General features: G+C 35.7%; 1 long non-coding RNA gene across 2 annotated transcripts; it reads left to right on the top strand.

The window, feature by feature from the left end:
- The first annotated feature begins 4,016 nt into the window (after nucleotides 1-4,016).
- On the top strand, nucleotides 4,017-12,039 carry LOC137654718 (uncharacterized). 2 transcript variants are annotated; one of them, XR_011046697.1, is made up of 6 exons: nucleotides 4,017-4,788; nucleotides 5,733-5,896; nucleotides 9,238-9,320; nucleotides 9,421-9,508; nucleotides 9,720-11,689; nucleotides 11,886-12,039. It is a non-coding gene; the product is annotated as an uncharacterized lncRNA (long non-coding RNA). The 2 variants fall into 2 exon arrangements; XR_011046696.1 differs by having other exon boundaries at nucleotides 5,733-5,967.
- The last annotated feature ends 2,090 nt before the right edge of the window (nucleotides 12,040-14,129 follow it).

Genomic DNA, 14,129 nt, shown 5'->3' with positions numbered 1-14,129 from the left:
TAGTGAAGTTTTAGTGATTCTGGTTACACACTAGTGAAGTTTTAGTGATTCTGGTTACACACTAGTGAAGTTTGTTATTCTGGTTACACACTTGTGAAGTTTTAGTGATTCTGGTTACGCACTTGTGAAGTTTTAGTGATTCTGGTTACACACTTGTGAAGTTTTAGTGATTCTGGTTAAACACTTGTGAAGGTTTAGTGATTCTGGTTACACACTTGTGAAGGTTTAGTGATTCTGGTTACACACTTGTGAAGGTTTATTGTCTCTGGTTACACACTTGTGAAGGTTTACTGGGAATTTGGCAATGCACTAGTGAATGTTTAGTGCTGGTCCCACACTTGTGAAGGTTTGGTTTGAATTTGGTTACTCACTTGTGAAGGTTAGGTGTGAATTTGGTTACGCACTTGTGAATGTTGGATGTGAATTTGGTTACGCACTTGTGAAGGTTTGGTTTGAATTTGGTTACGCACTTGTGAAGGTTAGGTGTGAATTTGGTTACGCACTTGTGAAGGTTAGGTGTGAATTTGGTTACGCACTTGTGAAGGTTAGGTGTGAATTTGGTTACGCACTTGTGAATGTTGGATGTGAATTTGGTTACGCACTTGTGAAGGTTAGGTGTGAATTTGGTTACGCACTTGTGAATGTTGGATGTGAATTTGGTTACGCACTTGTGAAGGTTGTGTGAATTTGGTTACGCACTTGTGAAGGTTAGGTGTGAATTTGGTTACGCACTTGTGAAGGTTAGGTGTGAATTTGGTTACGCACTTGTGAAGGTTTGGTGTGACTTGGGATACGCACTTGTGAAGGTTTAGTGCGTATTTGGTTACGCACTTGTGAAGGTTTGGTGTGTATTTGGTTACGCACTTGTGAAGGTTTGGTGTGTATTTGGTTACGCACTTGTGAAGGTTGGGTGTGAATTTGGTTACGCACTTGTGAAGGTCTGGTGTGACTTTGGATACGGACTTGTGAAGGTCTGGTGTGACTTTGGATACGCACTTGTGAAGGTCTGGTGTGACTTTGGATACGCTCTTGTGAAGGTCTGGTGTGACTTTGGATACGCACTTGTGAAGGTTTGGTGTGTATTTGGTTACGCACTTGTGAAGGTTTGGTGTGTATTTGGTTACGCACTTGTGAAGGTTTGGTGTGAATTTGGTTATGCACTTGTGAAGCTTAGGTGTGAATTTGGTTACGCACTTGTGAAGGTTTGGTGTGTGTTTGGTTACACACTTGTGAAGGTTGGGTGAGTGTTTGGTTACGCTCTTGTGAAGGTTTGGTGTGTGTTTGGTTACGCACTTGTGAAGGTTAGGTGTGAATTTGGATACGCACTTGTGAAGGTTTGGCGTGACTTTGGATACGCACTTGTGAAGGTTTCGTGTGAATTTGGTTACGCACTTGTGAAAGTTTGGTGTGAATTTGGTTACGCACTTGTGAAGGTTTGGTGTGTATTTGGTTACGCTCTTGTGAAGGTTTGGTGTGTATTTGGTTACGCACTTGTGAAGGTTTGGTGTGTATTTGGTTACGCACTTGTGAAGGTTTGGTGTGTATTTGGTTACGCACTTGTGAAGGTTTGGTGTGTATTTGGTTACGCTCTTGTGAAGGTTTGGTGTGTATTTGGTTACGCACTTGTGAAGGTTTGGTGTGTATTTGGTTACGCACTTGTGAAGGTTTGGTGTGTATTTGGTTACGCACTTGTGAAGGTTTGTTGTTTATTTGGTTACGCACTTGTAAAGGTTTGGTGTGTGTTTGGTTACGCTCTTGTGAAGTTTAGGTGTGGATTTGGTTACGCACTTGTGAAGGTTTGGTGTGACTTTGGATACGCACTTGTGAAGGTTTGGTGTGTATTTGGTTACGCTCTTGTGAAGGTTTGGTGTGACTTTTTTAGTACGCACTTGTGAAGGTTTGGTGTGACTTTGGATACGCACTTGTGAAGGTTTGGTGTGAATTTGGTTACGCACTTGTGAAGGTTTGGTGTGTATTTGGTTACGCTCTTGTGAAGTTTAGGTGTGGATTTGGTTACGCACTTGTGAAGGTTTGGTGTGACTTTGGATACGCACTTGTGTAGGTTTGGTGTGAATTTGGTTACGCACTTGTGAAGGTTTGGTGTGTATTTAGTTACGCCCCTGTGAAGGTTTGGTGTGTATTTGGTTACGCCCTTATGAAGGTTTGGTGTGTGTTTGGTTACGCCCTTATGAAGGTTTGGTGTGTGTTTGGTTACGCCCTTGTGATGGTTTGGTGTGTGTTTCGTTACGCACTTGTGAAGGTCTGGTGTGTGTTTGGTTACGCATTTGTGAAGGTTTGGTGTGGATTTGGTTACGCACTTGTGAAGGTTTGGTGTGTATTTGGTTACGCACTTGTGAAGGTTCGGAGTGGATTTGGTTACGCACTTGTGAAGGTTGGGTGTGAATTTGGTTACGCACTTGTGAAGGTTGGGTGTGAATTTGGTTGCGCACTTGTGAAGGTTGGGTGTGAATTTGGTTGCGCACTTGTGAAGGTTGGGTGTGAATTTGGTTGCGCACTTGTGAAGGTTGGGTGTGAAATTGGTTACGCACTTGTGAAGGTTGGGTGTGAATTTGGTTATGCACTTGTGAAGGTTGGCTGTGAATTTGGTTATGCACTTGTGAAGGTTGGGTGTGAATTTGGTTACGCACTTGTGAAGGTTGGGTGTGAATTTGGTTACGGACGTGTGAAGGTTGGGTGTGAATTTGGTTAAGCGCTTGTGAAGGTAGGGTGTGAACTTGGTTGCGCGCTTGTGAAGGTAGGGTGTGAATTTGGTTACGCACTTTTGAAGGTAGGGTGTGAATTGGGTTACGCACTTGTGAAGGTTTGGTGCGAGTCTGGTTACACTTGTTTAGGTTGGGTGTGAATTTGGTTACGCACTTGTGAAGGTTTGGTGCGAGTCTGGTTACACTTGTTTAGGTTGGGTGTGAATTTGGTTACGCACTTGTGAAGGTTTGGTGCGAGTCTGGTTACACTTGTGAAGGTTGGGTGTGAATTTGGTTATGCACTTCTGAAGGTTTGGTTTGACATTTGTTACCATTTGTGAATGTTTGGTGTGAATTTGGTTATGCACTTGTGAAGGTTTGCTGTGACTTTGGTTACGCCCTTGTGAAGGTTTAGTGTGACTTTGGTCAAGCACTTGTGAAGGTTTAGTGTGACTTTGGTCAAGCACTTGTGAAGGTTTAGTGTGACTTTGGTTACGCACTTGTGAATGTTTGGTGTGAATTTGGTTATGCACTTGTGAAGGTTTGGTGCGACTGTAGTTGCGCACTTGTGAATGTTTGGTGTGAATTTGGTTACACACTTGTGAAGGTTTGGTGTTAATTTGGTTACAAACTTGTGAAGGTTTGGTGTTAATTTGGTTACGCAATTGTGAAGGTCTTTGTAAGCAGTCTTAGTGCTTTTTCTTATTATGTTTTCATTAACGAAATTGAAATAATAAATGGACCAGGGCTGGCAAGTTAAGCTTTTTTTTCTCTATTTAATGGGGGCTGGTGCATAAATTCTTTAACATATTGTTCTATTAAAATGTGGCTTTATTTCTCGCTCTTAACTCTTTATTTACTTTTGGGAAACTGATTAGGAGTCACAGGCTATGCAGTGTTTCTATTCGCTTTTGCCGCCAGTTATGTTTTCTATGATGTAATCCTTGCCTGGCTATTTTAACCTGTTAAGAGCTTTGGTATTTATGGACGTAACCGGATGTTCCATACCAGCCATTTTCTTTACCTCTTCAGTACCAGCATAACTGTAATTGCATGAAGTCTCCAAGAGTTGAGTACAGTATATTTCGAAATTCAGTGAAATTTCATCCATTTTGGTAAAAATGATGAAAAGGCTCTGCACTCTGCATATAGCTATTGTTGCTAACGTGATATTAAAAGAAAAATATCCCCGAAATGACCCAAGGGGCTTGCGTGCACAGCACGTCATGTACCACTTGCCAGAATAGAGCAGCAGTGATGTGATAACTTTTCGAGCGTAGTGATCCTCGGCGGAACAAAAACCATCAGGAGCGAAGACTCGTAGATAACTTACTTTAATTTTCAAACTATTACATGAACTAGACATTTTTTTCAACTGCTTACCTTATCTTGCACTTCTGATCATTACTGCAAATCACTCCTTTTGGCCATATCCCCACCCAAAAAGCTGTTTTGCTGCTGCGAGTCCCCATTTTTACATTTATGTAAGGGGTCCACAATAAAGTAAGAGTAGTTTGCCCAATCTTGGTAAGAAATGCATAAACACAAGTAGAAATATATTGTTCGTGTATTTGGATAGAAATTCATGCATTATGTACATAGTTTTTACATTTATTTACACTTCCATAAAGGTTAGTTTTGCTATCCTACATTTCTCCATTTTAGGTCATATTAGTTAACTTTGAATATTCTATTCCAGTAACACTTATTAAGTGTTTTAGGTGCTTATTGAATGTATTTTTCAATGTTTTCTTTACTGAATATATTTCTTGATTTTAGGATTCTTTGGAAACTACAGATTCAGCTTTTGCGGGAAATAAGAGTTCATTCTCAGCAAGGGTTGCTGGCTCGTGGAACCATCCTAGTTAGGACACAGCCGGTGCTCCATCCTTGAGTGCCTAAGTCTCTACTATACAAGGAGTGGAAGGATCATCATGATTTATAATCCAAAAAGTTCTCGTGTGAACTTGCACCTGTGTAAATACGCAAATGCATTACGGCCAAAGTAATGTCTTCGGAGAACACACCATAATTAAGAATGGGGCCTAATTTACCCTGAATGGATGCTTAATGGTCTTTGCTCAAGGTAAATGCTCAGTGAAAAATTTCAAATTTCTTAAGACTTCACTTTCAGAGATATTTGCTTTCCTGGTGAATTTTGGTTACATCTGACGGTTTTACGTAATATCCTGTTACTGGAATTAGACTGTTTTACGTAATATCTTGTTACTGGAATTGCTGGAATTACAGTTTTACGTAACATCCTGTTACTGGAATTACTGTTTTACGTAACATCCTGTAACTGGAATTAGACTGTTTTAAGTAACATCCTGTTGTTGGAATTAGTTTTACGTAACATCCTGTAACTGGAATTAGACAGTTTTATGTAAAATCCTGCTACTGGAATTAGACAGTTTTACGTAACATCCTGTTACTGGAATTAGACCGTTTTATGTAACATCCTGTTACTGGAATTAGACAGTTTTACGTAACATCCTGTTATTGGAATTAGACTGTTTTACGTAACATCCTGTTACTGGAATTAGTAGATAAAGTTGAAAATTTTATAGCGACAATGATGGTTTAACTTTTCACATCGAATTAGTGAGGATATTATTGTAATTTTTTTTTCTTTACATTTATCAATTGATACGATATTTCAACTCTTAAGTAATTTATACTGAATTGATACTGAATCAGAATTAATGTACAGTATCATTAGTGTTTGTGATAAGTTTATGAGCATAACTTTTGTACATTTAATGTTTATATTTAATGTAAAAACTTTCGGCAGCTTCTTACATAGTTTTTTACCAGGTGTTTGTCATGCAGTTGAGGTGGGTAAATTAAAAATTTGATATGTTCGGAATAAGTTGCAATATAAATTTAGTATTTTAATAATGCCGTTATTAAACATATCTTGCTCATGTTTATCATTTTCTTGCTGCTAATGTCTTCAAATTAAATCTTATGGTGGCAGAAAACTCTTGCCGAAATATTTGCCCACATTAATGAATTTTTCTTTTACAGATTTTAATGACCATAGTTATTTAGGTGCCAAAGCCTGGACGATGAACTCTCTACATATGTATCGGAACAACTTAAGCAAGATTTTGTTCAGCTGAAGTGTAGTAAATTGGTTAAAAGAATATTTACTCAGAAATTGACCCATCAAATCAAAAGCTTCAGTACTGGTCGGTAGATATAACTTGATTTGAACCATTTACTTGGAAATTGACCCATAAATTCAAAAGCTTCAGCACTGGTAAGTGGATATAACTTGATTTGAACCATTTACTTAGAAATTGACCCATAAAATCAAAAGCTTCAGTACTGATAGATGCATAGAACTTAATTTGACCTTTTAGCTTCATGGGCATTATGCAAATAAAGGCTTTGAAAAATATCTGTTCAAATTAAACTTTAATGCATGGAAATTTTAAATTTCGTTTAAGTAGAGTTAAAATTTGGCCTGATTTAGGAGAGGTCATTAGGTTACTTGGCCGCTACTTTAATATTAATCATACGGAAAACTAATAACAATAGAGGCGTAAGCGTAATCAATTAATAATTATGCAATAGGTACCTGGCTTAAGTAAAAAGAAATTTTTTAGACTTGGAAATGCTTTAGTACGTGGTTGGCGTTAGTTACCAATATGTAATCATAGGATTGTTAACGTTAAAGAACTTGCTGGGCAGGTATTTTGACGATAAATGTAAATGCGCCCAAAATCATAAATTGTCTACTATAGAAAAATAAATATTCAAATTGAAGGTAGAATGACAGCGAGAAGTGACTTTGTGAAACCTTAACTATTGGAAGTATAGAAAAATAAATACTCAAATTGAAGGTAGAATGACAGCGAGAAGTGACTTTGTGAAACCTTAACTATTGGAAGTATAGAAAAATAAATACTCAAATTGAAGGTAGAATGACAGCGAGAAGTGACTTTGTGAAACCTTAACTATTGGAAGTATAGAAAAATAAATACTCAAATTGAAGGTAGAATGACAGCGAGAAGTGACTTTGTGAAACCTTAACTATTGGAAGTATAGAAAAATAAATACTCAAATTGAAGGTAGAATGACAGCGAGAAGTGACTTTGTGAAACCTTAACTATTGGAAGTATAGAAAAATAAATACTCAAATTGAAGGTAGAATGACAGCGAGAAGTGACTTTGTGAAACCTTAACTATTGGAAGTATAGAAAAATAAATACTCAAATTGAAGGTAGAATGACAGCGAGAAGTGACTTTGTGAAATCTCAACTATTGGAGGTTTTGTCTTAATAGCTTTCAGCACAATTTGCTTATTTTGGTAACTTACCAGCCATTCCTAGGGCCAGGGGAATGGCAATGTATATATGGACAGAGTACCCTGCTTCCTAAAAGTCCTCCTATGAATGTGGATGTCATGAGATCCTGGTAATAAATTTGACAGGCATAACTACTACTTGTTCGATCTACCGGGATACAGACATGGGTTATTATAGCCCTTATCAAACAAATAATTAGGTGTAGGTAGGTATTTTCTTAGCATTATTATTTAATAGATTGATAAATTATTCTTGAAGGGCACCGTAGCGAGTATAGGAATGTGATATCTGGTGTTCCTCAGGTTTGTGTTCTTGGCCCATTACTTTTCATACTATATACACACGTGTGGTTTGGGCTAAAAAAAAAAAGCTCGTTGCATATGCAGATGTTACTCTTTGCATCAATTCCATCTCATGAATGTAGATCTGGGGTTGCTGAATCCCTTGATTTGATTAAAATTGGTGTATGGTGCAAATTATGTGGCATGAAGTTACCCCATACCAATGGGGAAAAAAGCAGGCTAATAGACGAAGTTGAATCCAAACAAAACTCAGCGTATGATTGCAAGCAGGTCGAGGACAGTGGCTCCTCAATATCAGGATTTCAGCACTGATAATCCTCAACTCTGCATGGTCCTTTTAAAAATTTAGGTGCTGTTCTTGACAGAAAATTTACCCTTTAGAAATCCTTTAGCGGTCTTCTCAAATTGCGCCCCCCCCCCCCCAAAAAAAAAAAAAAAATTACTGACTTAGTTTTAAGATTTCTGTGATCAATCTATTCTGGGGAAGTGTTAATTCTTTCTATCTTGTTTCGAGTATTCTCTCGTCAGGTCGTCAGCTGCTGATTCTCATTTAAATTTGGACAGGAATTTAAATTTCTTATACCTGATCTAGATAACCTCTGGCCCAGTGTCTCATTAAATGAGTTATGCAAGTTGCACAAAATTTTTCATAATTTTGACTATTTGCATTCGGATCTTCCCAGACATTACCATCCTGTTCTTAATACTATGTATTGCAGTTAATTCTAATAGCCAGGCCTTCTCCATCATGAGGCTCAATACTAAAGTATCTTTATTCCAGCTGTGACCAAGTTGTGAAATAATCATCCTAACCAGGCAGTTGAACCGGGGGAGTTTCAAAAGTTCAAACTTAAAGCAATTGTTTTTGTTGAGCAGGCTGGCAGAAGTATATTTTAGTTTAGATATGAAAGGTCTGTTTTAATTCTGTTAAAATATTATATTTTAACTGTACATTACCTCTGTTTTTTTCTTTTACCTTCCTCAATGGGCATTTTTTCTAGTTGGAGCCTTTTGGCTTATAGCTGCCTGCATTTCCAACTATAGTCCATTTCTTTTAGCGATGCATATTTGTACCGACTCGCAGCGGTGCCCTTTTAGCTTGGAAAAGTTTCCGGATCGTTGATTGGTTGGACAAGATAATTCTAACCAATCAGCGATCAGGAAGCTTTTCCTAGCTAAAAGGGCACCGCCACGAGTCGTTGCAAATATGCATCGCTAAAAGAAATGGACTATAGATACTGGTATTGGCATTGAGTGGAGAAGCCCTTAATTGGTGAAAGGGTTTGTGTATCGCCGTGATCGGCGAAGCTGGACTAGTCTGGTCCACCCACACTAGGTTGGTTTGCTATGACCGATCAAGACTTAAGTCCCCAACATTACCAATTAGCAATGGCCAGCGTGGAGCTATGAAAACTGACCCAACCCGGCCATGAATAAGGACATATCTGAGGCCTTTGTACTGCAGTGGACTAGAAAAGGCTGCGTGTTCGCGTCGTTGTTTATTAGATTTAAAAAAAGATTCCAATTATTTAATTTTGTCACATCAAGGATATTTGCCTCAGATTTATTATATATGGAATGCTCTTCCCACAAAAATTAAATTTGTGAAAGTATTTGCATGATGAGTGTACATTGTGAATATATATAGCTTGCAAGATAGTGATGAATTATAGCTTGCAAGATAGTGATGAATTATAGCTTGCAAGATAGTGATGAATTATAGCTTGCAAGATAGTGATGAATTATAGCTTGCAAGATAGTATGATGAATTATAGCTTGCAAGATAGTATGATGAATTATAGCTTGCAAGATAGTGATGAATTATAGCTTGCAAGATTATGATTAATTATAGCTTGTAAGATTGTGAATATGTATAGCTTGTAAGATTGTGAATATAAAACTTTATTTTTTTTTCAGATTGATCAGATGTTACCTGCAAGATAAACTGTTGAAACTACGGCTTTCCAATGGATAGAAGGACAATTGGAATGTCTTTAAATGTAAGAGAGGAGAGTAATATACTTTGTCGAAAACAATATGAAATTGTAAAATTGTGAGTAATTATAGCTTGTAAGATTGTGAATATATCTTAATTTCCAGAGTGATCATATGTTCAGTTACCTGCAAGAGAAATTGTTGAAACTACGGTTTTCCAATGGATAGAAGGACAATTGGAATGTGTTTTAAGGTAAGAGAGGAGAGTAATATACTTTGTCAAAAACATTGAAACCTATTAATTGTACTGAAAGCTTCATGATCAAAAGTGAACCATAAGATGTTTTTTCTTATATAGTTTAATAGATATTGTTTGATACCAACAAAGTAAAATAGGCCTACTTTTTGCAAAGATAAGACATTCAAAATTTGATATGTACACTATATACTTTGATTTCTTCCAGGTGTATTTGAAACTCTTGTTTGAAATTAGAAAAGGACTTACCAACAGGGGGACTTCCAGGTGAATTTCAAACTTGTTTGAAGCTGTAAAAGAAAGGAGTTACCAACAGGGGAACCTCAAAACGCAGACCGAGAAGTTAAGAACGACACAGTTAGGAAACATTACAGTAAATGCTACTAAAGAACTGTAAATTTTATTAATAAACAATATTGTAGCAAATATATACTTTTAACATTAAAGTTACTAAAGGTGTTCGATATTAAATATATTAACTAGCCCTTCTCTTATCTAATTTTATGTAATTTTCCTATCTTTATTTTTCATACTTAGTTCTCTTCTGATCTCATCTTTTTAGTATTTTGAGTTTTATCTTTAAAATAGTTTTCTGCAAATTAGTTTTTATTCTAGTCTCTTATCTGCTGTTCTTATTTCTTTGGCTAATTGCTTTGTCCTCTGGTATTATACTTTTCCGTACTGCATTTTCCAATGGAGTTACCCTCTTTTGAGTTTAGTTTTCTTGTGGTCTTCTCTTTTTCTGCATACTCATGGTTTCTTGATACTGTGGTTACGCTATTGTCTCTTATCTGCTGTTCTTATTTCTTCTGCCAATTGCGTTGTCCTCTGGTATAATTTTCCGTAATGCATTTTCCAATGGAGTTATCCTCTTTTGCGTTTAGTTTTCTTGTGGTCTTCTATTTTCCTGCATAATCTTGGTTTCTTGAAGTTGTGGTTACGCTATTGTGAATATCAGTTTTGTTTTTTAGCTGCGGGTTAGGTTGTGAGATTTTGGTTAAAGTTCCTACACAATTGTGATAATTTGTAAGTTTCCTTGTCATGTTCCAGCAGTTTTGGTGACTTTTTCTGGACTGAATTTCTAGACTTTTTTTAGAATACAGTTTTCCTTTCTACACTTTAAGCTTCCAGAGATTCGTATGATTTTTTTCCCTTGCTTGTTTTTCCACAAGCATATTGTTTATTCCCTATTTTCATATTTCTAAAAGTGTTTATAATTTCTTGTCTTTGGTAGTTTTTGTAATAAATATTCCTAATTTTAACATTTGGGTATTATGAAATAAGAGATTGGTATCAATCATAATAATGAGATTGTAAAATTTGTAAAGATTTTAACTTAGAAATTTTCCTACAATTTGACATATCGATCAGCAAAAACTTAATTTTTAAATCATTTCTACAAATGACACTTGGTTTTTGTATTAGAATAAGTGATTTTGTCTTAATTTATCTACACGAATCAGTTTAAATTAACAGCGATTTTGGAAGACACTTGAACTTTCATCATGGTATGCAGGACTGAATATTAAAGTTTGTTTGTCCAAAAGTATGTTCTGTCAAAAATAGTTCTGATTTTGGTCTAAACACGTGAGTTTATTTATATTCCCGATATATTTAGATTCCCAATATTTAGATTACTGGTGAATTTTGTTTAAACTTTGACTACTGATCTCTTTTAGGGAAACTTAGATGCAAAAGCTATTTATTATACAATGTTGATAAACCGCGTTAAATGTTATAGCTAATGGCATTAAGTTTATGGAATTAGTAAGGAGATTGATTATCGAAATGCTACATTTTAATATTCGAGGGTTCAACTCGGTAAACTATTAGGGAGATAATTATCAATAAAAGAATCTCTAAATTGTGTTTAGGAATTTGTTGTCTGAGCTGAAGATTACCGTTTCGGACTCATAAGTAGTTGGTTATTAGTAGAGTAATGGAATTTATTTGTGAAAAAGTTTAATATATACTTAAAGATTGTATTAATATTTATTTAAACAGACTGGTAATAGCAATTTTATATTTCTATTTACAGAGGTAAAGTGTTCGCCTCTTATACGCATGGCAGCAGATAGATCCCCGCCTGGGACCGTGAGTTTAAGCAGTTAACTGGGGAGGCCACTGCTGTGGTAGGGCACCACAGTGGGGGGTTGGGCTTGCCCGGCTGACGTTCTGGTGAGCATCTATCATGATGAAATTGGAACTGGAACCATACTTATAACCTTCACATACCTATTGTATATAAGACATCTTTGCATAAATGAAAAGTGAACAAATTTATGTCCTCATTGTATTTCTGTTCGAATTTAAACATAATTTGTAAGGGTTGAGGTATTTTTCTCTTAACATTAATGCTCAATTTCTTTGACAGGTTTCAACACTTGCCTTGGAATTAATACGGAAATGAGCAGAGTACTTTATACCAGAGAAATTATTAAAGTAATTTTCAAAGATACTCGTTCAAGATGTGGAATGACATTGATTGATGAGTAATTTTGCTGCCATTTCACCAGTGCAATTGAGAAACGGTAAGTGGATAAATGCATAAACTTTAAAGTATAAACATTTGCAAAGAAACTTTCCAAATATGCATATGAATTGGGAACTAAATTAATGCTGTATATTTCAAAATGTGGGGTGCTATGCATAATTTTTGTCGCCTTGCTATTATTTAAATATCAAGTATGTAATAGAAAAATGTGTTATATGCTATATAAGCCAAGTATCTTTCAGCTATATGCTATATAAGCCAAGTATCTTTCAGCTATTTAGATAAAGGGCAGAAATGACTGTTCTTCTGAAATTGTAGTTATTGTAGTTAAAATTCTTTTAATGATAAATTTAACTAATTCTAAAAAGATTTTTAAAATCACAATAAGAATCACTTCACTTGATCGTAGTTATCCAGCAAGACGAGAGAAATTTTCATAACCCATTAATTAAATTTGATATGCTAGTGTTTTTATATCAATTCGACACTTTTTCAGATACGGTAACAGGAATTGATGCTACCAGATGCAGAAGAATCCAAGATACTTTCGAGAGAAAAAATTAATTTGTCAATTTTGTCAATTTACATGAATACAAATAAAAACCAGTTGAAAGAATCTTTTTTAATATAAAAAACCTTTATTAGCAAAGATAGTACACTCCCTCATTAAATAATATCGAAAAAGCTCTTTAGTATGTATATAATAACAAGTTATTTTTCCTCTATTCAGATAAAACTCAGTTCTTGCTTTTCTCTTAATTCTTGTATTTTTTACCATTATTGTTTATTGTCATCTGTTCAATCTTCACTTTAGCGATCTTTCGCAACGATCTTATTACAAAGATCGCAACGAGTCCTGACATGCGGTCTTGCAATAAGTTCACAAATTGCACAGAAGAATGTTAGTTCTTGCGTCCAAGTTAAAAATATATGCTTTTTAACTAAAAAGCTCTCTAAGCTTTCAAATTAAGAAGCATATATTTAACTTGGACAGACGTAACTAACATTCTTCTGTGCAATTAATAAAAATTTTTGAACTTATTGCAAGACCTCTGTCAGGACGAGGACGAGTTGCGATTTATCCACCCTCATAAGTAATCTCTGCAATACGGATCCTGAAAGCAAAAAAAAAAAAAGATTGTCATTTCTGAAAATTTCACTCATAAGACATTCAACATGAGCAAATATAAAAAATGCTTGAATAGGATTTGACAATTTCAATATTGCTTAATAAACAAACTAAAATCATTGATCTACACTTTAAGGGCATATGACGCGATTTAAAAGATCACTACTGTATAATAAATGCACTGAATTTAAAATACTTTAAGACTAGAAAATTTAGCTATTTTCATTTCAAAATGAAGATATCCTAAGGCTGAGAGAGCATTTACCCAGGAACATTAGCCAAAAGCTCAAAGCCCTGTCCACACGATCGAGTATGCCCGACGGGCAAACAGTGATACCAGACCACAGTAGGTAGTGAGAATGAGGGTTGATGTCAGAAGCGGGAAAACAGCCCTAACTTCAAACTTAATGTATCCCCTAAACATTACATAAATCTTAAAACAAACCGCAATTATATGATTTTTCTGGTAAACTTGAAAAGACTAGAGAAATTTACCTATAAAGACCAAAATCATACTAAATTTCCCTACCTAAAGTGTTAAAAGCTAAAGTAATTAAAGACATTGAATTATTCCAAAGAACAAAAAGCTAAGAGCTGCAAAACTGAAACGGGTTACGCCTTAATGAGATACAAAAATAACAGACTAACACTTTGCCCAACTCTTACAGCATTATTACATCCAATACTACCCTTAACACCTCACTACTTGAAATACAGACTCCTTTATATCTAGTTTAACCCCCCATTATTTATTTTATGAGATCAGATAGGAAACTAAACAGCCTAATGAGCTTAAATTAGGGAAAATCCTGGTATCTTCCATAGCTGTTAAATTAAACAACAGTACCTTGAAAACTTCGCAACCAAAGTTAAAACTACCTATCTATATGTCTCCTAAGAAAGGTATACAGATCTCTTCGCACTCGCTAGATTTACTAGTTATAACCCCGCTCCCCCCCCCCCAAAAAAAAAAACTAACTAAAATAAAACTTGCC

The sequence above is a fragment of the Palaemon carinicauda genome, chromosome 15, assembly GCF_036898095.1.
Source record: "Palaemon carinicauda isolate YSFRI2023 chromosome 15, ASM3689809v2, whole genome shotgun sequence".
NCBI lineage: Eukaryota > Metazoa > Arthropoda > Malacostraca > Decapoda > Palaemonidae > Palaemon > Palaemon carinicauda.
The sequence above is the reverse complement of the archived record's forward strand: the minus strand, read 5'-3'. Positions and strand labels throughout refer to the sequence as shown.